The following is a 26488-nucleotide window of genomic DNA, read 5'->3' as shown; positions in this document are numbered from 1 at the left end:
ACATAGATTTCATTGCTGAGTGATATTGCATTGTACGTAAGTACCACAACTTCTTTATCCATTTTTCGCTTTCTGCGATATTGAAGTTGTACCGTAAATGAGGTTCTTGTAAACAGAGCCATCCCAAACTTTGAGGTGGCTGTGTCTTTTTGATTTTAATTTCTCTAAGCTATAGGACCATAAGTGGAAGTGCCCTAGGCTCTGTTGCTTTGTTTTTCGGATGTTTCAGGAAACACCATACACTTCTCCAGAGTGGCTGTTGGCAATTTACATCCCGCCCATCAGCATAACAAGGCTCCCAGTTCTCCATGGCCTGTCCTGCCTTTCTGGATTTTACAATTTTTTCTGATGGCCCTTTTGACAGGGGGGCAGTGAGACTTCATTGTTGTGCAGATTTCCTTTGCAAGCTTGCTTGGTTGGCCAAAAAGGGCGTATGCATTTTTTCGTGAATACATTCAGGAAAAAACGCATACACCCTTTTTGTCCAAGTGCATCATTGTGGACGTTCTGCCTCTTTTCCTATGCTTTACATGCCATTCCTGTCTACCTCCTGCAATCCGTTTCATGCAATTCTGCCCCGCTTTCAAGTCCTCTTGGCAGCCTTACTTCAATATAGTTTTGGACGATAGCTGTCATTTATAATTCTGCAGGTTTGTGAATTACAGTGCCCCTGAGCTCCTTTCTTCAACTCGCTTTCTTCTGAGCTGGCAGCAACACCGCAGGATTGCTTCAGGCCCTAGTGTGGTTCCAGCATGGCAGGCTGAGCCTTTGGTTAATTCCTCTTCCTGGTTGGAAATGAGAGTTAAATTTGCCCGTCCAGACACCTCCAGCTAGTCTCTCATTGGTTCTCCCTATTCCTGTTCATCTTCCGCAGAAATTGCAAACTGGGCCAAACAGGAGGTTAAAGGCACTGACTCTCCAAGTGGGGAGAGTGTTAGTAAAGCGTCTGGAATGTTGCACCCGAGTACCAGGGGACGAAAACTGAGACACATTTGAACACGTTTCCCGGTCACACGGTGGATCATACTCTGGGTTCCACATGCATGTTTTAGCTGAAGGAAGAATCCCTTAAACGTGGAGAGTTGAGACCCATGGAATGGGTACCATGCAATATGACTTCAAAGGGTCGCATTTGCTCACCGAACCTCACCAATCCTATCACTGCTGCATTTATTCTGCTGTCCACACGCTTGATTCTCTTTCGGAGACATATAAATCCATAGGTTTTAAGATTCTTACTAGTCAGGTATATTCTTAGGCGTTTAATATGGGGTGTTGAGTCCACTTCGTTGAGCAAGGAGTAGCTCTTGTCTATTACATATTTGGCTTATGGAACGGTATCTGTGCTAATTTCAATCTCTGGTTTTATGCAGCACCCCAACTCACCTTTTCCCTTAAGCAAGCATAAGTTGGTTTTCTACATCTGAGACCCTGTTCTGTTTTGTAATTCAGTTCCTGTGTAGCCAAGTTTACATTCCGTGTAGTAGTGATATCTTATGATGTTTCTTTTTCTGTGTGACTTATTTCACTTAGAATCATCGTACCTGAATCCATTCATTATGCTGCTACGGGCCTGATGACATAGATTTCATTGCTGAGTGATATTGCGTTGTACGTAAGTACCACAACTTCTTTATCCATTTTTCGCTTTCTGTGATATTGAACTTGTACCATAAACGAGGTTCTTGTAAACAGAGCCGTCCCAAACTTTGGGGTGGCTGTGTCTTTTTGATTTTAATTTCCCTAAGCTATAGGACCATAAGTGGAAGTGCCCTAGGCTCTGTGGCTTTGTTTTTTAGATGTTTCAAGAAACACCATACACTTCTCCAGAGTGGCTGTTGGCAATTTACATCCCGCCCATAAGCATAACAAGGCTCCCTGTTCTCCATGGCCTGTCCTGCCTTTCTGGATTTTACACTTTTCTCAGATGGTCCTTTTAACTGGGGGGCAGTGAGACTTCATTGTAGTGCAGATTTCCTTTGCAAGCTTGCTTGGTTGGCCAAAAGGGCGTATGCGTTTTTTCCTGAATATATAAAAAAAAAACGCATAGGCGCTTTTTGGCCAAGTGCATCATTGTGGACATTCTGCCTCTTTTCCTATGCTTTATGCAATTCCAGTCTACCTCCTGAAATCGGTTTCCTGCAATTCTGCCCCGCTTTCAAGTCCTCTTGGCAGCCTTACTTCAATATATTTTTGGACGATAGCTGTCATTTATACCTCTGCAGGTTTGTGAATTACACTGTCCCTGAGCTCCTTTCTTCAACTGGCTTTCTTGTGAGCTGGCCGCAACACCGCAGGATTGCTTCAGGCCCTAGTGTGGTTCCCGCACCGCACGCTTAGCCTTTGGTTAATTCCTCTTCCTTGTTGGGAAATGAGACTTAAATTTGCCCGTCCAGACACCTCCAGCTAGTCTCTCATTGTTTCTCCCTATTCCTGTTCATCTTCCGCAAAAATTGCAAACTGGGCCAACCAGGAGGTTAAAGGCACTCACTCTCCAAGTGGGGAGAGGGTTAGTAAAGCGTCTGGAATGTTGTGCTCGTGTACCAGGGGACGAAAATGGAGACACATTTGAACACGTTTCCCGAACACACGGTGGATCATACTCTGGGTTTCTCATGCATGTTTTAGCTGAAGGAAGAATCCCTTAAACCTGGAGAGTTGAGACCCATGGAATGGGTACCATGCAATATGACTTCAAAGGGTCTGCAGTTGCTCACCGAACCTCACCAGTCGTATCACTGGTGCATATATGCTGCTGTACACACGCTTGATTCTCTTTCGGAGACATATAAATCCATAGGTTTTAAGATTCTTACTAGTCAGGTATATTCTTAGGCGTTTAATATGGGGTGTTGAGTCCACTTCGTTGAGCAAGGATTAGCTCTGGTCTATTACATATTTGGCTTATGGAACGGTATCTGTGCTAATTTCAATCTCTTGTTTTATGCAGCACCCCAGCTCACCTTTCCCCTTAAGCAAGCATAAGTTGGTTTTCTACATTTGAGACCCTGTTCTGTTTTGTAATTCAGTTCCTGTGTAGCCAAGTTTACATTCCGTGTAGTAGTGATATCTTATGATGTTTCTTTTTCTGTGTGACTTATTTCACTTAGAATCATCGTACCTGAATCCACTCATTATGCTGCTATGGGCCTGATGGCATAGATTTCATTGCTGAGTGATATTGCATTGTACGTAAGTACCACAACTTCTTTATCCATTTTTCGCTTTCTGTGATATTGAACTTGTACCGTAAACGAGGTTCTTGTAAACAGAGCCGTCCCAAACATTGGGGTGGCTGTGTCTTTTTGATTTTAATTTCCCTAAGCTATAGGACCATAAGTGGAAGTGCCCTAAGCTCTGTTACTTTGTTTTTTAGATGTTTCAGGAAACACCATACACTTCTCCAGAGTGGCTGTTGGCAATTTACATCCCGCCCGTCAGCATAACAAGGCTCCCAGTTCTCCATGGCCTGTCCTTCTTTTCTGGATTTTACACTTTTTTCAGATGCCCTTTTGACCGGGGGGCAGTGAGACTTCATTGTAGTGCAGATTTCCTTTGCAAGCTTTCTTGGTTGGCCAAAAAGGGCGTATGCGTTTTTTCCTGAATATATTCAGGAAAAAACGCATACGCCCTTTTTGGCCAAGTGCATCATTGTGGACGTTCTGCCTCTTTTCCTATGCTTTACATGCAATTCCAGTCTACCTCCTGAAATTGGTTTCCTGCAATTCTGCCCCATATTCAAGTCCTCTTGGCAGCCTTACTTCAGTATATTTTTGAACGATAGCTGTCATTTATAACTCTGCAGTTTTGTGAATTACAGTGCCCCTGAGCTCCTTTCTTCAACTCGCTTTCTTGTGAGCTGGCCGCAACACCGCGGGATTGCTTCAGGCCCTAGTGTGGTTCCGGCATGGCACGCTGAGCCTTTGGTTAATTCCTCTTCCTGGTGGGAAATGAGAGTTAAATTTGCCCGTCCAGACACCTCCAGCTAGTCTCTCATTGGTCCTCCCCATTCCTGGTCATTTTCCGTGGAAAATGCAAACTGGGCCAAACAGGAGGTTAAAGGCACTGACTCTCCAAGTGGAGAGAGTGTTAGTAAAGTGTCTGGAATGTTGCACCCGAGTACCAGGGGACGAAAACTGAGACACATTTGAACACGTTTCCTGATCACACGGTGGATCATACTCTGGGTTCCACACACATGTTTTAGCTGAAGGAAGAATCCCTTAAAGCTGGAGAGTTGAGACCCATGGAATGGGTACCATGCAATAAGACTTCAAAGGGTCTGCATTTGCTCACCGAACCTCACCAATCCTATCACTGCTGCATTTATGCCGCTGTACACACGCTTGATTCTCTTTCGGAGACATATAAATCCATAGGTTTTAAGATTCTTACTAGTCAGGTATATTCTTAGGCGTTTAATATGGGGTGTTGAGTCCACTTCGTTGAGCAAGGAGTAGCTCTTGTCTATTACATATTTGGCTTATGGAACGGTATCTGTGCTAATTTCAATCTCTGGTTTTATGTAGCACCCCAACTCACCTTTCCCCTTAAGCAAGCATAAGTTTGTTTTCTACATTTTAGACCCTGTTCTGTGTTGTAATTCAGTTCCTGTGTAGCCATTTTTACATTCCTTGTATTAGTGGTATCTTATGATGTTTCTTTTTCTGTGTGACTTATTTCACTTAGAATCATCGTACCTGAATCCACTCATTATGCTGCTACGGGCCTGGTGACATAGATTTCACTGCTGAGTGATATTGCATTGTACGTAAGTACCACAACTTCTTTATCCATTTCTCACTTTCTGCGATATTGAACTTGTACTGTAAACGAGGTTCTTGTAAACAGAGCCGTCCCAAACTTTGTGGTGGCTGTGTCTTGTTGATTTTAATTTCCCTAAGCTACAGGACCATAAGTGGAAGTTCCCTATGCTCTGTTGTTTTTTTTAAAATGATTCAGGAAACACCATACACTTCTCCAGAGTGGCTGTTGGCAATTTACATCCCGCCCATCTGCATAACAAGGCTCCCAGTTCTCCATGGCCTGTCCTGCCTTTCTGGATTTTACACTTTTTTCAGATGTCCCTTTTGACCGGGGGGCAGTGAGACTTCATTGTAGTGCAGATTTGCTTTGCAAGTTTGCTTGGTTGGCCAAAAAGGGCATATGCGTTTTTTCCTGAATATATTCAGGAAAAAACGCATATGCCCTTTTTGGCCAAGTGCATCATTGTGAACGTTCTGCCTCTTTTCCTATGCTTTACATGCAACTCCAGTCTACCTCCTGAAATCGGTTTCCTGCAATTCTGCCTCACTTTCAAGTCCTCTTGGCAGCCTTACTTAAATATAATTTTGGACGATAGCTGTCATTTATAACTCTGCAGGTTTGTGAATTACAGTACCCCTAAGCTCCTTTCTTCAACTCGCTTTCTTGTGAGCTGGCCGCAACACCGCAGGATTGCTTCAGGCCCTAGTGTGCTTCCGGCATGGCACGCTGAGTCTTTGGTTAATTCCTCTTCCTGGTGGGAAATGAGTGTTAAATATGCCCGTCCAGACACCTACCTCACTCTCAACCCCTTGGTGATATGGGTCCTCTGGTTTGTGGCCACCTTTGCTGGGTTACTCAACTTTCGATGATGTGGCCCCACTAGTGTGAGGACACTCCTGCCTGGTTCTCATCCACGTGGTTATGTGGACCCCCTGGTGAGAGTCTGTTCCTGGCTGTGTTCCTCACCCTTCTGTGAGGGAGACCCTCTGCTGATAGGTCACTCCTGCATGGCTGGCACACATTGCCTTGGTGAAGTCAGCCATGTGGTGGCAGTTGGAGCGTGCTGGGAATCTCCTCCCCCCGGTGATGAGGGCCATCTTGCGTCAGGCCCTAACTGCTGGGCTCACCAACTTTTCTTAGTGAGCCCAGTGATGCCTTGGCACTCCTCTTAGGATCCCATCTCCATGGGGATGTGGGCCTTCTGCTCTGAGGTCCCAACGGCTGGGTTGTTCACATTTTCATGATGTGGGCTCTCTGGTGTTAGTTCACAGAGGCCTGGATCCCATAGCCTCTGTGCTCTTGGCCCCCTGCTGGGAGGTTCCAACTGCTGGATTCCTCACTTTTTAAATTTTTTGGGCCCTCTGTTGTGAGGATCCTCCTGCCTGCCTCACTCCCAGCCCCTTCGTGATGTGTGTCGTCTGGTTTGAGGCCACATGTGCTGGGTTCCTCACCTTTCGATGATGTGGGACCAATGGTCTTAGGAGACTCCTGCATGGTTCACATCCCCTTGGTGATGTGGGCCCTCTGTTGAGAGTCTGATCCTGGCTGGGTTCCTCACCCATCTGTGAGGTGGGCCGTCTGCTGTGAGGTCACTCCTGCCTGGCTTGCTCACCTCGCCTTGTGGACATGAGCCCTCTGGTGGCACTTGGAGCCTGCTGGGAGCCTCCTCCCCTCGGTGATGAGGGCCCTCTGGTGTCAGGCCTTAACTGCTGGGCTCCCCACATTTTGTGATGTGCGCCCAGTGGTGCGAGGACACTCCAGCCAGGTTCACATCCCCATTGGGATGTGGGCCTTCTGCTCTGAGGTCCCAACGCCTGGGTTGCTCACAGTTTCATGATGTGGGCTCTCTGTTGTTAGTTCACTCCTGCCTGCATCCCATAGCTTCTGTGCTCTCGGCCGCCTGCTGGGAGGTTCCAACTGCTGAATTCCTCACCTTTCTTATTCTTTGGGCCCTCTGTTTTTAGGCTACTCCTGCCTGCCTCACTCCCATTCCCTTTGTGATATGTGTCCTCTGATTTGAGTCCACATGTGCTGGGTTCCGCACCTTTCGATGATGTGGCCCCACTGGAGGGAAGACAGTCCTGACTGGTTCCCATCCCCTTGCAGATGTGGGCCCTCAGGTGAGAGTCTGATCCTGGCTGGGTTCCTCACCCTTCTGTGAGGTGGGCCCTCTGCTGTGAGGTCAATCATGCCTGTCTGGCACACGTCACCTTGGCGACGTGGGCCCTCTGGTGGTAGTTGCAGTGTGCTGGGATCCTCCTCTGCTCAGTGATGAGGGCCCTCTTGCCTTAGGCCATAACTGCTGGGCTCCCCACATTTTCTGATGTGCACCAAGTGAGTGAGGACACTCTTGCCAGGTTCCCATCCCCATGGGGATATGGGCCTTCTGCTCTGAGGTCAAAACGGCTGGCTTGCTCACAGTACCATGATGTGGGCCCTCTGCTGTGAGTTCACTCCGGCAAGGATCCCTTATCATCGGTGCTCTGAGCCGCCTGCTGGGAGGTTCCAACTGCTGGATTCCTCAACTTTTTTATTCTATGTGCCCTCTGTTGTGAGGCTCCTCCTGCCTGCCTCACTGCCAGCCCCTTGGTGATGACTGTCCTATGGCTTGAGGCCACATGTGCTGCGTTCCTCACCTTTCGATGATGTGGCCCCACTCGTGTGAGGACACTCCTGCCTGGTTCCCATCCCCTTGGTGAGGTGGGCCCTCTGGCGAGAGTCTAATCCTGGCTGGGTTCCTCAACGTTCTGTGAGGTAGGCCCTCTGCTGTGAGGTCACTCCTGCCTGGCTGGCACACCTCACCTTGGAGACATGAGCCCTCTGGTGGCAGTTGGAGCGTGCAGGGTGCCTCCTCCTCTCGGTGATGACGGCCCTCTGGCGTCAGGCCCTAAATGGTGGGCTCCCCACATTTTCTGATGTGCGCCCAGTGGTGCGAGGACACTCCAGCCAGGTTCCCATTCTCATGGGGATGTGGGCCTTCGGCGCTGAGGTCCCAACGCCTGGGTTGCTCACAGTTTTATGATGTGGGCCCTCTGCTGTGAGTTCACTGTGGCCTGGCTTCCATAGCCTTGGTGTTCTGGGCCTCCTGCTGGAAGGTCTAAATGCTGGAATCCTCACGTTTTTTATATTATGTGCCCTGTGTTGTGAGGCTACTCCTGCCTGCCTCACTCCAAGGCCCTTGGTGATGTGGGTCCTCTGGTTTGAGGACACATGTGCTGGGTTCCTCACCTTAAGATGATGAGGCCCCACTGGTGTGAGGATAATCCTGACTGGTTCCCATCCCCTTTGTGATGTGGGTCCTCTGGTGAGAGTCTGATCCTGGCTGGGTTCCTCACCCATCTGTGAGGTGGGCCCTGTACTATCAGGTAACTCTTGCCTGGCTTGCTCACCTCACCTTGTTGACATGAGCCCTCTGGTGGCACTTGGACCCTGCTGGGAGCCTCCTCACCTCTGTGATGAGGGCCCTCTGACGTCAGGCCCTAACTGCTGGGCTCCCCAACATTTCTTAGTGAGCCCAGTGATGCTCGGGCACTCCTCTTAGGTTCCCATCTCCATGGGGATGTGGGCCTTCTGCTCTGAGGTTCCAACGGCTGGGTTGATCACAATTTCATGATGTGGGCTCTCTGGTGTTAGTTCACTGTGGCCTGGATCCCATAGCCTCTGTGCTCTTGGCCGCCTGCTGGGAGGTTCCAACTGCTCGATTCCTCAAGTTTTGTATTCTATGGGTCCTGTGTTGTGATGCTCCTCCTGCCTGCCTCACTCGCAACCCCTTCGTGATGTGGGTCTTCTGGTTTGAGGCCACATGTGCTGGGTTCCGCAACTTTCAATGATGTGGCCCCACTGGTGTGAGGACACTCCTGCCTGGTTCCCATCCCCTTGGTGATGTGGGCCTTCTGGTGACAGTCTTATCCTGCCTGGGTTCCTCACTCTTCTGTGAGGTAGGCCCTCTGTTGTGAGGTCAATCCTGCCTGACTTGCACACATCACCTTGGCGACGTGGGCCCTCTGTTGGCACATGGATCCAGCTGGGAGCCTCCTGCCCTCGGTGATGACGGCCCTCTAGCATCAGGCCCTAACTGCTGGGCTCCCCACGTTTTCTGATGTGAGCCCAGTGATGCCAGGACACTCCTGTCAGGTTCCCATCCCCATGGGGATGTGGGCTTTCTGCTCTGAGGTCCCAACGCCTGGGTTGCTCACAGTTTCATGATGTGGGCTCTCTGGTGTTAGTTCACTCCTGCCTGCATCCCATAGCTTCTGTGCTCTCGGCCGCCTGCTGGGAGGTTCCAAATGCTGGATTCCTCACCTTTTTTATTCTTTGGGCCCTCTGTTTTTAGGCTACTCCTACCTGCCTCACTCCCATCCCCTTTGTGATGTATGTCCTCTGATATGAGGCCACATGTGCTGGGTTCCTCACCTTTCGATGATGTGGCCCCACTGGTGGGAGGACAGTCCTGACTGGTTCCCATCCCCTTCGTGTTGTGGGCCCTCTGGCGAGAGTCTCATCCTGCCCCGGTTCCTCACCCTTCTGTGAGATAGGCCCTCTGCTGTGAGGTCACTACTGCCTGGCTGGTGCATGCCACCTTGTAGACGTGGGCCCTCTGTTGGCAGTTGGAACCTGCTGGGAGTCTCCTCCCCTCAGTTATGAGGGACCCCTGGCGTCAGGCCCTAACTGCTGGGCTCCTAACATTTTCTGATATGAGCTAAGTGGTGTGAAGCCACTCCTGCCAGGTTCCCATCCCAATGGGGATGTGGGCTTTCTGTTCTGAGGTCCCAACGGCTGGGCTGCTCACAGGTTCATGATGTGGGCCCTCTGCTGTGAGTTCACTGCGGCCTGGATCCCATAGCCTCGGTGCTCTGGGCCACTTGCTGGGAGGTTCCAACTGCTGGATTCCTCAACTTTTATATTCTGTGGACCCTGTGTTGTGAGGCCGGTCCTGCCAGCCTCATTCCGAACCCATTGGTGATGTGGTTCCTCTGGTTTGAGGACACATGTGCTGGGATCCTCACCTTTTGATGATGTTGTCTCACTGGTGTGGGGACACTCCTGCCTGGTTCCCATCCCCTTGGTGATGTGGGCCCACTGGTGAGAGTCTGATCCTGGCTGTGTTCCTCACCCTTCTGTGAGGTGGGCCCTGTGCTGTGAGGTCACTCCTGCCGGGCTGGCACACATCGTCTTGGCGACGTTGGCCCTCTGGTGGCAGCTGGAGCCTGCTGGGAGCCTCCTCCTCTCGGTGATGAGTGCCCTCTAGCGTCAGGCCCTAACTTCTGAGCACCCCACTTTTTCTGATGTGAGCCCAGTGATGCCAGGACACTCCTGTCCTGTTCCCATCACCATGGGGATGTGGGCCTTCTGCTCTGAGGTCCCAATGTCTGGGTTGCTCACAGTTTCATGATGTGGGCTGTCTGGTGTTAGTTCACTCTGGCCTGGATCCCCTAGCCTCTGTGCTCTGGGCCGCCTGCTGGGAGGTTCCAACTGCTGGATTCCTCACCTTTCTTATTTTTGGGCCCTCTGTTATGAGGCTCCACCTGCCTGCCTCACACCCAGCCCCTTGGTGATGGGTGTCCTATGGTTTGAAGCCACATGTTCTGGGTTCCTCACCTTTAGATGTTGTGGCCCTACTCATGTGAGGACACTCCTGCCTGTTTCCAATCCATTTGGTGATGTGGGCCCTCTGGTGCAAGTCTGATCCTGACTGGGTTCGTCACACTTCTCTGAGGTGGGCCCTCTGCTGTGAGGTCATTCGTGCCTGGTTGACACACATCGCCTTGGTGACGTCAGCCCTCTGGTGGCAGTTGGAGCCTGCTGGGAGCCTCCTTCCCTTGGTGATGAGGGTCCTCTGGCGTCAGGCCCTAACTGCTGGTCGCCCAAAATTTTCTGATACGTTCTCAGTGGTGCGAGGACACTCCTACCAGATTTCCATCCCCATGGGGATGTGGGCCTCCTGCTCTGAGGTCCCAATGGCTGGGTTGCTCAGTTTCATGACATGGGCCCTCTTCTGTGAGTTCACTGTGGCCTGGATCCCATAGCCTTGGTGCTGTGGGCCGCCTGCTGGGAGGTTCCAACTGCTGGATTCCTCACTTTTTTATTCTATGGGCCCAGTGTTTTGAGGCTACTCCTGCCTGCCTCACTCCGAGGCCCTTGGTGATGTGGGTCCTCTGGTTTGAGGACACATGTGCTGAGTACCTCACCTTTCGATGATGTGGCCCCACTGGTGTGAAGACACTCCTGCCTGGTTCCCATCCCCTTGGTGATGTGGGCCCTCTGGTGAGAGTCTGATGTTGGGTGGGTTTCTCACCCTTCTGTGAGGTGGGACCTCTGCTGTGAGGTAAATCCTGCCTGGCTTGCTCACGATGCCTTGGCAATGTGAGCCTTCAGGTGGCAGTTGGAGCCTGCTGGGAATCTCCTCCCCTCAGTTATGAGAGCTCTGGATAAAACATATATGCCCTTTTTTGCCAAGTGCATTATTTTCCAAGTTCTGTCTCTTTTCTTATGCTTTAAGAGCGACTCCCGTGTACCTTCTGAAATCAGTTTCCAGCAATTCTGCCCCGCATTCAAGTCCTCTTGGCAGCCTTACTTCCATATATATTTTTGGACGATAGCTGTCATTTATAACTCTGCAGGTTTGTGAATTACAGTGCCCCTGAGCTCCTTTCTTCAACTCGCTTTCTTGTGAGCTGGCCGCAACACCGCAGGATTGCTTCAGGCCCTAGTGTGGTTCCGGCACGGCACGCTGAGCCTTTGGATAATTCTTCTTCCTGGTGGGAAATGATAGTTAAATTTGCGTGTCCAGACACCTCCAGCTAGTCTCTCATTGGTTCTCCCTATTCCTGTTCATTTTCCGCAGAAATTGCAAACTGGGCCAAACAGGAGTTTAAAGGCATTGACTCTCCAAGTGGGGAGTGTGTTAGTAAAGCGTCTGGAATGTTGCACCCGAGTACCAGGGGATGAAAACTGAGACACATTTGAACACGTTTCCAGATCACACGGTGGATCATACTCTGGGTTCCACATGCATGTTTTAGCTGAAGGAAGAATCCCTTAAACCTGGAGATTTGAGACCCATGGAATGGGTACCATGCAATATGACTTCAAAGGGTCTGCATTTGCTCACCAAACCTCTCCAATCCTATCACTGCTGCGTTTATGCAGCTGTACACACGCTTGATTGTCTTTTGGAGACATATAAATCCATAGGTTTTAAGATTCTTACTAGTCAGGTATATTCTTAGGCGTTTAATATGGGGTGTTGAGTCCACTTCGTTGAGCAAGGAGTAGCTCTTTTCTATTACGTATTTGGCTTATGGAACGGTATCTGTGCTAATTTCAATCTCTGGTTTTATGCAACACCCCAACTCACCTTTCCCCTTAAGCAAGCATAAGTTGGTTTTCTACATTTGAGACCCTGTTCTGTTTTGTAATTCAGTTCCTGTGTAGCCAAGTTTACATTCCGTGTAGTAGTGATATCTTATGATGTTTCTTTTTCTGTGTGACTTATTTCACTTAGAATCATCGTACCTGAATCCACTCATTATGCTGCTATGGGCCTGATGACATAGATTTCATTGCTGAGTGTTATTGCATTGTACGTAAGTACCACATCTTCTTTATCCATTTTTCACTTTCCGTGATATTGAACTTGTACCTTAAAGAAGTTCTTGTAGACAGAGCCGTCCCAAACTTTGGGGTGGCTGTGTCTTTTTGATTTTAATTTCCCTAAGCTATAGGACCATAAGTGGAAGTGCCCTAGGCTCTGTTGCTTTGTTTTTTGGATGTTTCAGGAAACACCATACACTTCTCCAGAGTGGCTGTTGGCAATTTACATCCCGCCCATCAGCATAACAAGGCTCCTAGTTCTCCATGGCCTGTCCTGCCTTTCTGGATTTTACACTTTTTTCAGATGGCCCTTTTGACTGGGGGGCAGTGAGACTTCATTGTAGTGCAGATTTCCTTTGCAAGCTTGCTTGGTTGGCCAAAAATGGCGTATGGGTTTTTTCATGAATATATTCAGGAAAAAACGCATACACCCTTTTTGTCCAAGTGCATCATTGTGGACTTTCTGCCTCTTTTCCTATGCTTTACATGCAATTCCAGTCTACCTCCTGAAATCGGTTTCCTGCAATTCTGCCCCACATTCAAGTCCTCTTGGCAGCCTTACTTCAATATATTTTTGGAAGATAGCTGTCATTTATAACTCTGCAGGTTTGTGAATGACAGTGCCCCTGAGCTCCTTTCTTCAACTCGCTTTCTTGTGAGGTGGCCGCAACACCGCAGGATTGCTTCAGGCCCTAGTGTGGTTCCGGCATGACACACTGAGCCTTTGGTTAATTCCTCTTCCTGGTGGGAAATGAGAGTTAAATTTGCCCGTCCAGACACCTCCAGGTAGTCTCTCATTGGTTCTCCCTATTCCTGTTCATTTTCCACAGAAATTGCAAACTGGGCCAAACAGGAGGTTAAAGGCACTGACTCTCCAAGTGGGGAGAGTGTTAGTAAAGTGTCTGGAATGTTGCACCCGACTACCAGGGGACGAGAAACTGAGACACATTTGAACACGTTTCCCGATCACACGGTAGATCATACTCTGGGTTCCACATGTATGATTTAGCTGAAGGAAGAATCCCTTAAACCTGGAGAGTTGAGACCCATGGAATGTGTACCATGCAATATGACTGCAAAGGGTCTGCATTTGCTCACCGAACCTCACCAATCCTATCACTGCTGCATTTATGTCGCTGTACACACGCTTGATTCTCTTTCGGAGACATATAAATCCATAGGTTTTAAGATTCTTACTAGTCAGGTATATTCTTAGGCGTTTAATAGGGGGTGTTGAGTCCACTTCATTGAGCAAGGAGTAGTTCTTGTCTATTACATATTTGGCTTATGGAACGGTATCTGTGCTAATTTCAATCTCTGGTTTTATGCAGCACCCCAACTCACCTTTCCCCTTAAGCAAGCATAAGTTGGTTTTCTACATTTGAGACCCGGTTCTGTTTTGTAATTCAGTTCCTGTGTAGCCAAGTTTACATTCCCTGTAGTAGTGATATTTTATGATGTTTCTTTTTCTGTGTGACTTATTTCACTTAGAATCATCGTACCTGAATCCACTCATTATGCTGCTACGGGCCTGATGTCATAGATTTCATTGCTGAGTGATATTGCATTGTACGTAAGTATCACAACTTCTTTATCCATTTTTCGCTTTCTGTGATATTGAACTTGTACCGTAAACGAGGTTCTTGTAAACAGAGCCGGCCCAAATTTTGGGGTGGCTGTGTCTTTTTGATTTTAATTTCCCTAAGCTATAGGACCATAAGTGGAATTACCTTAGCCTCTGTTGCTTTGTTTTCTAGATGTTTCAGGAAACACCATACACTTCTCCAGAGTGGCTGTTGGCAATTTACATCCCGCCCATCAGCATAACAAGGCTCCCAGTTCTCCATGGCCTGTCCTGCCTTTCTGGATTTTATACTTTTTTCAGATGGCCCTTTTGACCGGGGGGAAGTGAGATTTCATTGTAGTGCAGATTTCCTTTGCAAGCTTGCTTGGTTGGCCAAAAAGGGCGTATGCGTTTTTTCCTGAATATATTCAGGAAAAAACGCATACGCACCTTTTGGCCAAGTGCATCATTGTGGACGTTCTTCCTCTTTTCCTATGCTTTACATGCAATTCCAGTCTACCTCCTGAAATCGGATTCCTGCATTTCTGCCCCGCTTTCAAGTCCTCTTGGCAGCCTTACTTCAATATATTTTTGGACGATAGCTGTCATTTATAACTCTGCAGGTTTGTGAATAACAGTGCCCCTCAGCTCGTTTCTTCAACTCGCATTCTTGTGAGCTGGCCACAACACGGCAGGATTGCTTCAGGCCGTAGAGTGGTTCTGGCATGGCACGCTGAGCCTTTGGTTAATTCCTCTTCCTGGTGGGAAATGAGAGTTAAATTTGCCCGTCCAGACACCTCCAGCTAGTCTCTCATTGGTTCTCCCTATTCCTGTTCATTTTCCGCAGAAATTGCAAACTGGGCCAAACAGGGGTTAAAGGCACTGACTCTCCAAGTGGGGAGAGTGTTAGTAAAGCATCTGGAATGTTGCACCTGAGTACCAGGTGACGAAAATTGAGAGACATTTGAACACATTTCCCAATCACACGGTGGATCATACTCTGGGTACCACATGCATGTTTTAGCTGAAGGAAGAATCCCTTAAACTTGGATAGTTGAGACCCATGGCATGGGTACCATGCATTATGACTTCAAAGGGTCTGCATTTGTTCACTGAACCTCACCAATCCTATCACAGCTGCGTTTATGCCACTGTACACACGCTTGATTCTCTTTCGGAGACATATAAATCCATAGGTTTTAAGATTCTTACTAGTCAGGTATATTCTTAGGCGTTTAATATGGGGTGTTGAGTCCACTTCGTTGAGCAAGGAGTAGCTCTTGTCTATTACATATTTGGCTTATGGAACGGTATCTGTGCTAATTTCCATCTCTGGTTTTATGCAGCACGCCAACTCACCTTTTCCCTTAAGCAAGCATAAGTTGGTTTTCTACATTTGAGACCCTGTTCTGTTTTGTAATTCAGTTCCTGTGTAGCCAAGTTTACATTCCGTGTAGTAGTGATATCTTATGATGTTTCTTTTTCTGTGTGACTTATTTCACTTAGAATCATCGTACCTGAATCCATTCATTATGCTGCTACGGGCCTGATGACATAGATTTCATTGCTGAGTGATATTGCGTTGTACGTAAGTACCACAACTTCTTTATCCATTTTTCGCTTTCTGTGATATTGAACTTGTACCGTAAACGAGGTTCTTGTAAACAGAGCCGTCCCAAACTTTGGGGTGGCTGTGTCTTTTTTATTTTAATTTCCCTAAGCTATAGGACCATAAGTGGAAGTGCCCTAGGCTCTGTTGCTTTGTTTTTTAGATTTTTCAGGAAACACCATACACTTCTCCAGAGTGGCTGTTGGCAATTTACATCCCGCCCATCAGCATAACAAGGCTCCCAGTTCTCCATGGCCTGTCCTGCCTTTCTGGATTTTACACTTTTTTCAGATGTCCCTTTTGACCGGGGGGCAGTGAGACTTCATTGTAGTGCAGATTTGCTTTGCAAGTTTGCTTGGTTGACCAAAAAGGGCATATGCGTTTTTTCCTGAATATATTCAGGAAAAAACGCATATGCCCTTTTTGGCCAAGTGCATCATTGTGAACGTTCTGCCTCTTTTCCTATGCTTTACATGCAACTCCAGTCTACCTCCTGAAATCGGTTTCCTGCAATTCTGCCTCACTTTCAAGTCCTCTTGTCAGCCTTACTTAAATATAATTTTGGACGATAGCTGTCATTTATAACTCTGCAGGTTTGTGAATTACAGTACCCCTGAGCTCCTTTCTTCAACTCGCTTTCTTGTGAGCTGGCCGCAACACCGCAGGATTGCTTCAGGCCCTAGTGTGCTTCCGGCATGGCACGCTGAGCCTTTGGTTAATTCCTCTTCCTGGTGGGAAATGAGTGTTAAATATGCCCGTCCAGACACCTACCTCACTCTCAACCCCTTGGTGATGTGGGTCCTCTGGTTTGTGGCCACCTTTGCTGGGTTACTCAACTTTCGATGATGTGGCCCCACTAGTGTGAGGACACTCCTGCCTGGTTCTCATCCACGTGGTTATGTGGACCCCCTGGTGAGAGTCTGTTCCTGGCTGTGTTCCTCACCCTTCTGTGAGGGAGACCCTCTGCTGATAGGTCACTCCTGCATGGCTGGCACACATTGCCTTGGTGAAGTCAGCCGTGTGGTGGCAGTTGGAGCGTGCTGGGAATCTCCTCCCCCCGGTGATGAGGGCCATCTTGTGTCAGGCCCTAACTGCTGGGCTCACCAACTTTTCTTAGTGAGCCCAGTGATGCCTTGGCACTCCTTTTAGGATCCCATCTCCATGGGGATGTGGGCCTTCTGCTCTGAGGTCCCAACGGCTGGGTTGTTCACATTTTCATGATGTGGGCTCTCTGGTGTTAGTTCACAGAGGCCTGGATCCCATAGCCTCTGTGCTCTTGGCCCCCTGCTGGGAGGTTCCAACTGCTGGATTCCTCACTTTTTAAATTTTTTGGGCCCTCTGTTGTGAGGATCCTCCTGCCTGCCTCACTCCCAGCCCCTTCGTGATGTGTGTCGTCTGGTTTGAGGCCACAAGTGCTGGGTTCCTCACCTTTCGATGATGTGGGACCAATGGTCTTAGGAGACTCCTGCATGGTTCACATCCCCTTGGTGATGTGGGCCCTCTGTTGAGAGTCTGATCCTGGCTGGGTTCCTCAACGTTCTGTGAGGTAGGCCCTCTGCTGTGAGGTCACTCCTGCCTGGCTGGCACACCTCACCTTGGAGACGTGAGCCCTCTGGTGGCAGTTGGAGCGTGCAGGGTGCCTCCTCCTCTCGGTGATGACGGCCCTCTGGCGTCAGGCCGTAAATGGTGGGCTCCCCACATTTTCTGATGTGCGCCCAGTGGTGCGAGGACACTCCAGCCAGGTTCCCATTCTCATGGGGATGTGGGCCTTCGGCGCTGAGGTCCCAACGCCTGGGTTGCTCACAGTTTTATGATGTGGGCCCTCTGCTGTGAGTTCACTGTGGCCTGGCTTCCATAGCCTTGGTGTTCTGGGCCGCCTGCTGGAAGGTCTAAATGCTGGAATCCTCACGTTTTTTATATTATGTGCCCTGTGTTGTGAGGCTACTCCTGCCTGCCTCACTCCAAGGCCCTTGGTGATGTGGGTCCTCTGGTTTGAGGACACATGTGCTGGGTTCCTCACCTTAAGATGATGAGGCCCCACTGGTGTGAGGATAATCCTGACTGGTTCCCATCCCCTTTGTGATGTGGGTCCTCTGGTGAGAGTCTGATCCTGGCTGGGTTCCTCACCCATCTGTGAGGTGGGCCCTGTACTATCAGGTAACTCTTGCCTGGCTTGCTCACCTCACCTTGTTGACATGAGCCCTCTGGTGGCACTTGGACCCTGCTGGGAGCCTCCTCACCTCTGTGATGAGGGCCCTCTGACGTCAGGCCCTAACTGCTGGGCTCCCCAACATTTCTTAGTGAGCCCAGTGATGCTCGGGCACTCCTCTTAGGTTCCCATCTCCATGGGGATGTGGGCCTTCTGCTCTGAGGTTCCAACGGCTGGGTTGATCACAATTTCATGATGTGGGCTCTCTGGTGTTAGTTCACTGTGGCCTGGATCCCATAGCCTCTGTGCTCTTGGCCGCCTGCTGGGAGGTTCCAACTGCTCGATTCCTCAAGTTTTGTATTCTATGGGTCCTGTGTTGTGATGCTCCTCCTGCCTGCCTCACTCGCAACCCCTTCGTGATGTGGGTCTTCTGGTTTGAGGCCACATGTGCTGGGTTCCGCAACTTTCAATGATGTGGCCCCACTGGTGTGAGGACACTCCTGCCTGGTTCCCATCCCCTTGGTGATGTGGGCCTTCTGGTGACAGTCTTATCCTGCCTGGGTTCCTCACTCTTCTGTGAGGTAGGCCCTCTGTTGTGAGGTCAATCCTGCCTGACTTGCACACATCACCTTGGCGACGTGGGCCCTCTGTTGGCACATGGATCCAGCTGGGAGCCTCCTGCCCTCGGTGATGACGGCCCTCTAGCATCAGGCCCTAACTGCTGGGCTCCCCACGTTTTCTGATGTGAGCCCAGTGATGCCAGGACACTCCTGTCAGGTTCCCATCCCCATGGGGATGTGGGCTTTCTGCTCTGAGGTCCCAACGCCTGGGTTGCTCACAGTTTCATGATGTGGGCTCTCTGGTGTTAGTTCACTCCTGCCTGCATCCCATAGCTTCTGTGCTCTCGGCCGCCTGCTGGGAGGTTCCAAATGCTGGATTCCTCACCTTTTTTATTCTTTGGGCCCTCTGTTTTTAGGCTACTCCTACCTGCCTCACTCCCATCCCCTTTGTGATGTATGTCCTCTGATATGAGGCCACATGTGCTGGGTTCCTCACCTTTCGATGATGTGGCCCCACTGGTGGGAGGACAGTCCTGACTGGTTCCCATCCCCTTCGTGTTGTGGGCCCTCTGGCGAGAGTCTCATCCTGCCCCGGTTCCTCACCCTTCTGTGAGATAGGCCCTCTGCTGTGAGGTCACTACTGCCTGGCTGGTGCATGCCACCTTGTAGACGTGGGCCCTCTGTTGGCAGTTGGAACCTGCTGGGAGTCTCCTCCCCTCAGTTATGAGGGACCCCTGGCGTCAGGCCCTAACTGCTGGGCTCCTAACATTTTCTGATATGAGCTAAGTGGTGTGAAGCCACTCCTGCCAGGTTCCCATCCCAATGGGGATGTGGGCTTTCTGTTCTGAGGTCCCAACGGCTGGGCTGCTCACAGGTTCATGATGTGGGCCCTCTGCTGTGAGTTCACTGCGGCCTGGATCCCATAGCCTCGGTGCTCTGGGCCACTTGCTGGGAGGTTCCAACTGCTGGATTCCTCAACTTTTATATTCTGTGGACCCTGTGTTGTGAGGCCGGTCCTGCCAGCCTCATTCCGAACCCATTGGTGATGTGGTTCCTCTGGTTTGAGGACACATGTGCTGGGATCCTCACCTTTTGATGATGTTGTCTCACTGGTGTGGGGACACTCCTGCCTGGTTCCCATCCCCTTGGTGATGTGGGCCCACTGGTGAGAGTCTGATCCTGGCTGTGTTCCTCACCCTTCTGTGAGGTGGGCCCTGTGCTGTGAGGTCACTCCTGCCGGGCTGGCACACATCGTCTTGGCGACGTTGGCCCTCTGGTGGCAGCTGGAGCCTGCTGGGAGCCTCCTCCTCTCGGTGATGAGTGCCCTCTAGCGTCAGGCCCTAACTTCTGAGCACCCCACTTTTTCTGATGTGAGCCCAGTGATGCCAGGACACTCCTGTCCTGTTCCCATCACCATGGGGATGTGGGCCTTCTGCTCTGAGGTCCCAATGTCTGGGTTGCTCACAGTTTCATGATGTGGGCTGTCTGGTGTTAGTTCACTCTGGCCTGGATCCCCTAGCCTCTGTGCTCTGGGCCGCCTGCTGGGAGGTTCCAACTGCTGGATTCCTCACCTTTCTTATTTTTGGGCCCTCTGTTATGAGGCTCCACCTGCCTGCCTCACACCCAGCCCCTTGGTGATGGGTGTCCTATGGTTTGAAGCCACATGTTCTGGGTTCCTCACCTTTAGATGTTGTGGCCCTACTCATGTGAGGACACTCCTGCCTGTTTCCAATCCATTTGGTGATGTGGGCCCTCTGGTGCAAGTCTGATCCTGACTGGGTTCGTCACACTTCTCTGAGGTGGGCCCTCTGCTGTGAGGTCATTCGTGCCTGGTTGACACACATCGCCTTGGTGACGTCAGCCCTCTGGTGGCAGTTGGAGCCTGCTGGGAGCCTCCTTCCCTTGGTGATGAGGGTCCTCTGGCGTCAGGCCCTAACTGCTGGTCGCCCAAAATTTTCTGATACGTTCTCAGTGGTGCGAGGACACTCCTACCAGATTTCCATCCCCATGGGGATGTGGGCCTCCTGCTCTGAGGTCCCAATGGCTGGGTTGCTCAGTTTCATGACATGGGCCCTCTTCTGTGAGTTCACTGTGGCCTGGATCCCATAGCCTTGGTGCTGTGGGCCGCCTGCTGGGAGGTTCCAACTGCTGGATTCCTCACTTTTTTATTCTATGGGCCCAGTGTTTTGAGGCTACTCCTGCCTGCCTCACTCCGAGGCCCTTGGTGATGTGGGTCCTCTGGTTTGAGGACACATGTGCTGAGTACCTCACCTTTCGATGATGTGGCCCCACTGGTGTGAAGACACTCCTGCCTGGTTCCCATCCCCTTGGTGATGTGGGCCCTCTGGTGAGAGTCTGATGTTGGGTGGGTTTCTCACCCTTCTGTGAGGTGGGACCTCTGCTGTGAGGTAAATCCTGCCTGGCTTGCTCACGATGCCTTGGCAATGTGAGCCTTCAGGTGGCAGTTGGAGCCTGCTGGGAATCTCCTCCCCTCAGTTATGAGAGCTCTGGATAAAACATATATGCCCTTTTTTGCCAAGTGCATTATTTTCCAAGTTCTGTCTCTTTTCTTATGCTTTAAGAGCGACTCCCGTGTACCTTCTGAAATCAGTTTCCAGCAATTCTGCCCCGCATTCAAGTCCTCTTGGCAGCCTTACTTCAATATATTTTTGGACGATAGCTGTCATTTATAACTCTGCAGGTTTGTGAATTACAGTGCCCCTGAGCTCCTTTCTTCAACTCGCTTTCTTGTGAGCTGGCCGCAACACCGCAGGATTGCTTCAGGCCCTAGTGTGGTTCCGGCACGGCACGCTGAGCCTTTGGATAATTCTTCTTCCTGGTGGGAAATGATAGTTAAATTTGCGTGTCCAGACACCTCCAGCTAGTCTCTCATTGGTTCTCCCTATTCCTGTTCATTTTCCGCAGAAATTGCAAACTGGGCCAAACAGGAGTTTAAAGGCATTGACTCTCCAAGTGGGGAGTGTGTTAGTAAAGCGTCTGGAATGTTGCACCCGAGTACCAGGGGATGAAAACTGAGACACATTTGAACACGTTTCCAGATCACACGGTGGATCATACTCTGGGTTCCACATGCATGTTTTAGCTGAAGGAAGAATCCCTTAAACCTGGAGATTTGAGACCCATGGAATGGGTACCATGCAATATGACTTCAAAGGGTCTGCATTTGCTCACCAAACCTCTCCAATCCTATCACTGCTGCGTTTATGCAGCTGTACACACGCTTGATTGTCTTTTGGAGACATATAAATCCATAGGTTTTAAGATTCTTACTAGTCAGGTATATTCTTAGGCGTTTAATATGGGGTGTTGAGTCCACTTCGTTGAGCAAGGAGTAGCTCTTTTCTATTACGTATTTGGCTTATGGAACGGTATCTGTGCTAATTTCAATCTCTGGTTTTATGCAACACCCCAACTCACCTTTCCCCTTAAGCAAGCATAAGTTGGTTTTCTACATTTGAGACCCTGTTCTGTTTTGTAATTCAGTTCCTGTGTAGCCAAGTTTACATTCCGTGTAGTAGTGATATCTTATGATGTTTCTTTTTCTGTGTGACTTATTTCACTTAGAATCATCGTACCTGAATCCACTCATTATGCTGCTATGGGCCTGATGACATAGATTTCATTGCTGAGTGATATTGCATTGTACGTAAGTACCACATCTTCTTTATCCATTTTTCACTTTCCGTGATATTGAACTTGTACCTTAAAGAAGTTCTTGTAAACAGAGCCGTCCCAAACTTTTGGGTGGCTGTGTCTTTTTGATTTTAATTTCCCTAAGCTATAGGACCATAAGTGGAAGTGCCCTAGGCTCTGTTGCTTTGTTTTTTGGATGTTTCAGGAAACACCATACACTTCTCCAGAGTGGCTGTTGGCAATTTACATCCCGCCCATCAGCATAACAAGGCTCCCAGTTCTCCATGGCCTGTCCTGCCTTTCTGGATTTTACACTTTTTTCAGATGGCCCTTTTGACTGGGGGGCAGTGAGATTTCATTGTAGTGCAGATTTCCTTTGCAAGCTTGCTTGGTTGGCCAAAAATGGCGTATGGGTTTTTTCATGAATATATTCAGGAAAAAACGCATACGCCATTTTTGTCCAAGTGCATCATTGTGGACTTTCTGCCTCTTTTCCTATGCTTTACATGCAATTCCAGTCTACCTCCTGAAATCGGTTTCCTGCAATTCTGCCCCACATTCAAGTCCTCTTGGCAGCCTTACTTCAATATATTTTTGGACGATAGCTGTCATTTATAACTGTGCAGGTTTGTGAATGACAGTGCCCCTGAGCTCCTTTCTTCAACTCGCTTTCTTGTGAGGTGGCCGCAACACCGCAGGATTGCTTCAGGTCCTAGTGTGGTTCCGGCATGACACGCTGAGCCTTTGGTTAATTCCTCTTCCTGGTGGGAAATGAGAGTTAAATTTGCCCGTCCAGACACCTCCAGGTAGTCTCTCATTGGTTCTCCCTATTCCTGTTCATTTTCCACAGAAATTGCAAACTGGGCCAAACAGGAGGTTAAAGGCACTGACTCTCCAAGTGGGGAGAGTGTTAGTAAAGTGTCTGGAATGTTGCACCCGACTACCAGGGGACGAGAAACTGAGACACATTTGAACACGTTTCCCGATCACACGGTAGATCATACTCTGGGTTCCACATGTATGATTTAGCTGAAGGAAGAATCCCTTAAACCTGGAGAGTTGAGACCCATGGAATGTGTACCATGCAATATGACTGCAAAGGGTCTGCATTTGCTCACCGAACTTCACCAATCCTATCACTGCTGCATTTATGTCGCTGTACACACGCTTGATTCTCTTTCGGAGACATATAAATCCACAGGTTTTAAGATTCTTACTAGTCAGGTATATTCTTAGGCGTTTAATATGGGGTGTTGAGTCCACTTCGTTGAGCAAGGAGTAGCTCTTTTCTATTACGTATTTGGCTTATGGAACGGTATCTGTGCTAATTTCAATCTCTGGTTTTATGCAACACCCCAACTCACCTTTCCCCTTAAGCAAGCATAAGTTGGTTTTCTACATTTGAGACCCGGTTCTGTTTTGTAATTCAGTTCCTGTGTAGCCAAGTTTACATTCCCTGTAGTAGTGATATCTTATGATGTTTCTTTTTCTGTGTGACTTATTTCACTTAGAATCATCGTACCTGAATCCACTCATTATGCTGCTACGGGCCTGATGTCATAGATTTCATTGCTGAGTGATATTGCATTGTACGTAAGTACCACAACTTCTTTATCCATTTTTCGCTTTCTGTGAAATTGAACTTGTACCGGAAACGAGGTTCTTGTAAACAGAGCCGGCCCAAATTTTGGGGTGGCTGTGTCTTTTTGATTTTAATTTCCCTAAGCTATAGGACCATAAGTGGAATTGCCTTAGACTCTGTTGCTTTGTTTTCTAGATGTTTCAGGAAACACCATACACTTCTCCAGAGTGGCTGTTGGCAATTTACATCCCGCCCATCAGCATAACAAGGCTCCCAGTTCTCCATGGCCTGTCCTGCCTTTCTGGATTTTATACTTTTTTCAGATGGCCCTTTTGACCGGGGGGAAGTGAGATTTCATTGTAGTGCAGATTTCCTTTGCAAGCTTGCTTGGTTGGCCAAAAAGGGCGTATGCGTTTTTTCCTGAATATATTCAGGAAAAAACGCATACGCACCTTTTGGCCAAGTGCATCATTGTGGACGTTCTTCCTCTTTTCCTATGCTTTACATGCAATTCCAGTCTACCTCCTGAAATCGGATTCCTGCATTTCTGCCCCGCTTTCAAGTCCTCTTGGCAGCCTTACTTCAATATATTTTTGGACGATAGCTGTCATTTATAACTCTGCAGGTTTGTGAATAACAGTGCCCCTCAGCTCGTTTCTTCAACTCGCATTCTTGTGAGCTGGCCACAACACAGCAGGATTGCTTCAGGCCCTAGAGTGGTTCTGGCATGGCACGCTGAGCCTTTGGTTAATTCCTCTTCCTGGTGGGAAATGAGAGTTAAATTTGCCCGTCCAGACACCTCCAGCTAGTCTCTCATTGGTTCTCCCTATTCCTGTTCATTTTCCGCAGAAATTGCAAACTGGGCCAAACAGGGTTTAAAGGCACTGACTCTCCAAGTGGGGAGAGTGTTAGTAAAGCATCTGGAATGTTGCACCCGAGTACCAGGTGACGAAAACTGAGAGACATTTGAACACATTTCCCAATCACACGGTGGATCATACTCTGGGTACCACATGCATGTTTTAGCTGAAGGAAGAATCCCTTAAACTTGGATAGTTGAGACCCATGGCATGGGTACCATGCATTATGACTTCAAAGGGTCTGCATTTGCTCACTGAACCTCACCAATCCTATCACAGCTGCGTTTATGCCACTGTACACACGCTTGATTCTCTTTCGGAGACATATAAATCCATAGGTTTTAAGATTCTTACTAGTCAGGTATATTCTTAGGCGTTTAATATGTGGTGTTGAGTCCACTTCGTTGAGCAAGGAGTAGCTCTTGTCTATTACATATTTGGCTTATGGAACGGTATCTGTGCTAATTTCAATCTCTGGTTGTATGCAGCACCCCAACTCACCTTTCCCCTTCAGCAGGCATAAGTTGGTTTTCTACATTTGAGACCCTGTTCTGTTTTGTAATTCAGTTCCTGTGTAGCCAAGTTTACATTCCGTGTAGTAGTGATATCTTATGATGTTTCTTTTTCTGTGTGACTTATTTCACTTAGAATCATCGTACCTGAATCCACTCATTACGTTGCTACGGGCCTGATGACATAGATTCATTGCTGAGTGATATTGCATTGTACGTAAGTACCACAACGTCTTTATCGATTTTTCACTCTTTGTGTTATTGAACTTGTACCATAAACGAGATTCTTGTAAACAGAACCGTCCCAACCTTTGGGGTGGCTGTGTCTTTCTGATTTTAATTTCCCTAAGCTCTAGGACCATAAGCGGAAGTGCCCTAGGCTCTGTTGCTTTGTTTTGTAGATGTTTCAGGAAACACCATACACTTCTCCAGAGTGGCTGTTGGCAATTTACATCTCGCCCATCAGCATAACAAGGCTCCCAGTTCTCCATGGCCTGTCCTGCCTTTCTGGATTTTACACTTTTTTTCAGATGGCCCTTTTGACTTGGGGGCAGTGAGACTTCATTGTAGTGCAGATTTCCTTTTTAAGCTTCCTTGGTTGTCCAAAAAGGGCATATGCGTTTTTTCCTGAATATATTCAGGAAAAAACGCATACGCTCTTTTTGGCCAAGTGCATCATTGTGGACGTTCTGCCTCTTTTCCTATGCTTTACATGCAATATCAGCCTACCTCCTGAAATCGGTTTCCTGTAATTCTGCCCCACTTTCAAGTCCTCTTGGCAGCCTTACTTCAATATATTTTTGAACGATAGCTGTCATTTATAACTCTGCAGGTTTGTGAATTACAGTGCCCCTGAGCTCCTTCCTTCAACTCGCTTTCTTGTGAGCTGGCCGCAACACCGCAAATTGCTTCAGGCCCTAGTGTGGTTCCGGCATGGCACGCTGAGCCTTTGGTTAATTCCTCTTCCTGGTGGGAAATGAGAGTTAAATTTGCCCGTCCAGACAACTCCAGCTAGTCTCTCATTGGTTCTCCCTATTCCTGTTCATTTTCCGCAGAAATTGCAAACTGGGCCAAACAGGAGGTTAAAGGCACTGACTGTCCAAGTGGGGAGAGTGTTAGTAAAGCGTCTGGAATGTTGCAGCCGAGTACCAGGGGACGAAAACTGAGACACATTTGAACACGTTTCCCAATCACATGGTGGATCATACTCTGGGTTCCGCATGCATGTTTTAGCTGAAGGAAGAATACTTAAACCAGGAGAGTTGAGACCCATGGAATGGGTACCATGCAATATGACTTCAAAGGGTCTGCATTTGCTCACTAAACCTCACCAATACTATCACTGCTGCGTTTATGCCGCTGTACACACGTTTGATTCTCTTTCGGAGACATATAATTCCATAGGTTTTAAGATTCTTACTAGTCAGGTATATTCTTAGGCGTTTAATATGGGGTGTTGAGTCCACTTCGTTGAGGAAGGAGTAGCTCTTGTCTATTACATATTTGGCTTATGGAACGGTATCTGTGCTAATTTCAATCTCTGGTTTTATGCAGCACCCCAACTCACCTTTCGCCTTAAGCAAGCATAAGTTGGTTTTTTATATTTGAGACCCTGTTCTGTTTTGTAATTCAGTTCCT

Source organism: Orcinus orca, chromosome 1, assembly GCF_937001465.1.
Source record: "Orcinus orca chromosome 1, mOrcOrc1.1, whole genome shotgun sequence".
NCBI classification, from domain to species: Eukaryota; Metazoa; Chordata; class Mammalia; order Artiodactyla; family Delphinidae; genus Orcinus; species Orcinus orca.
Note: the sequence above shows the minus strand (reverse complement) of the source record.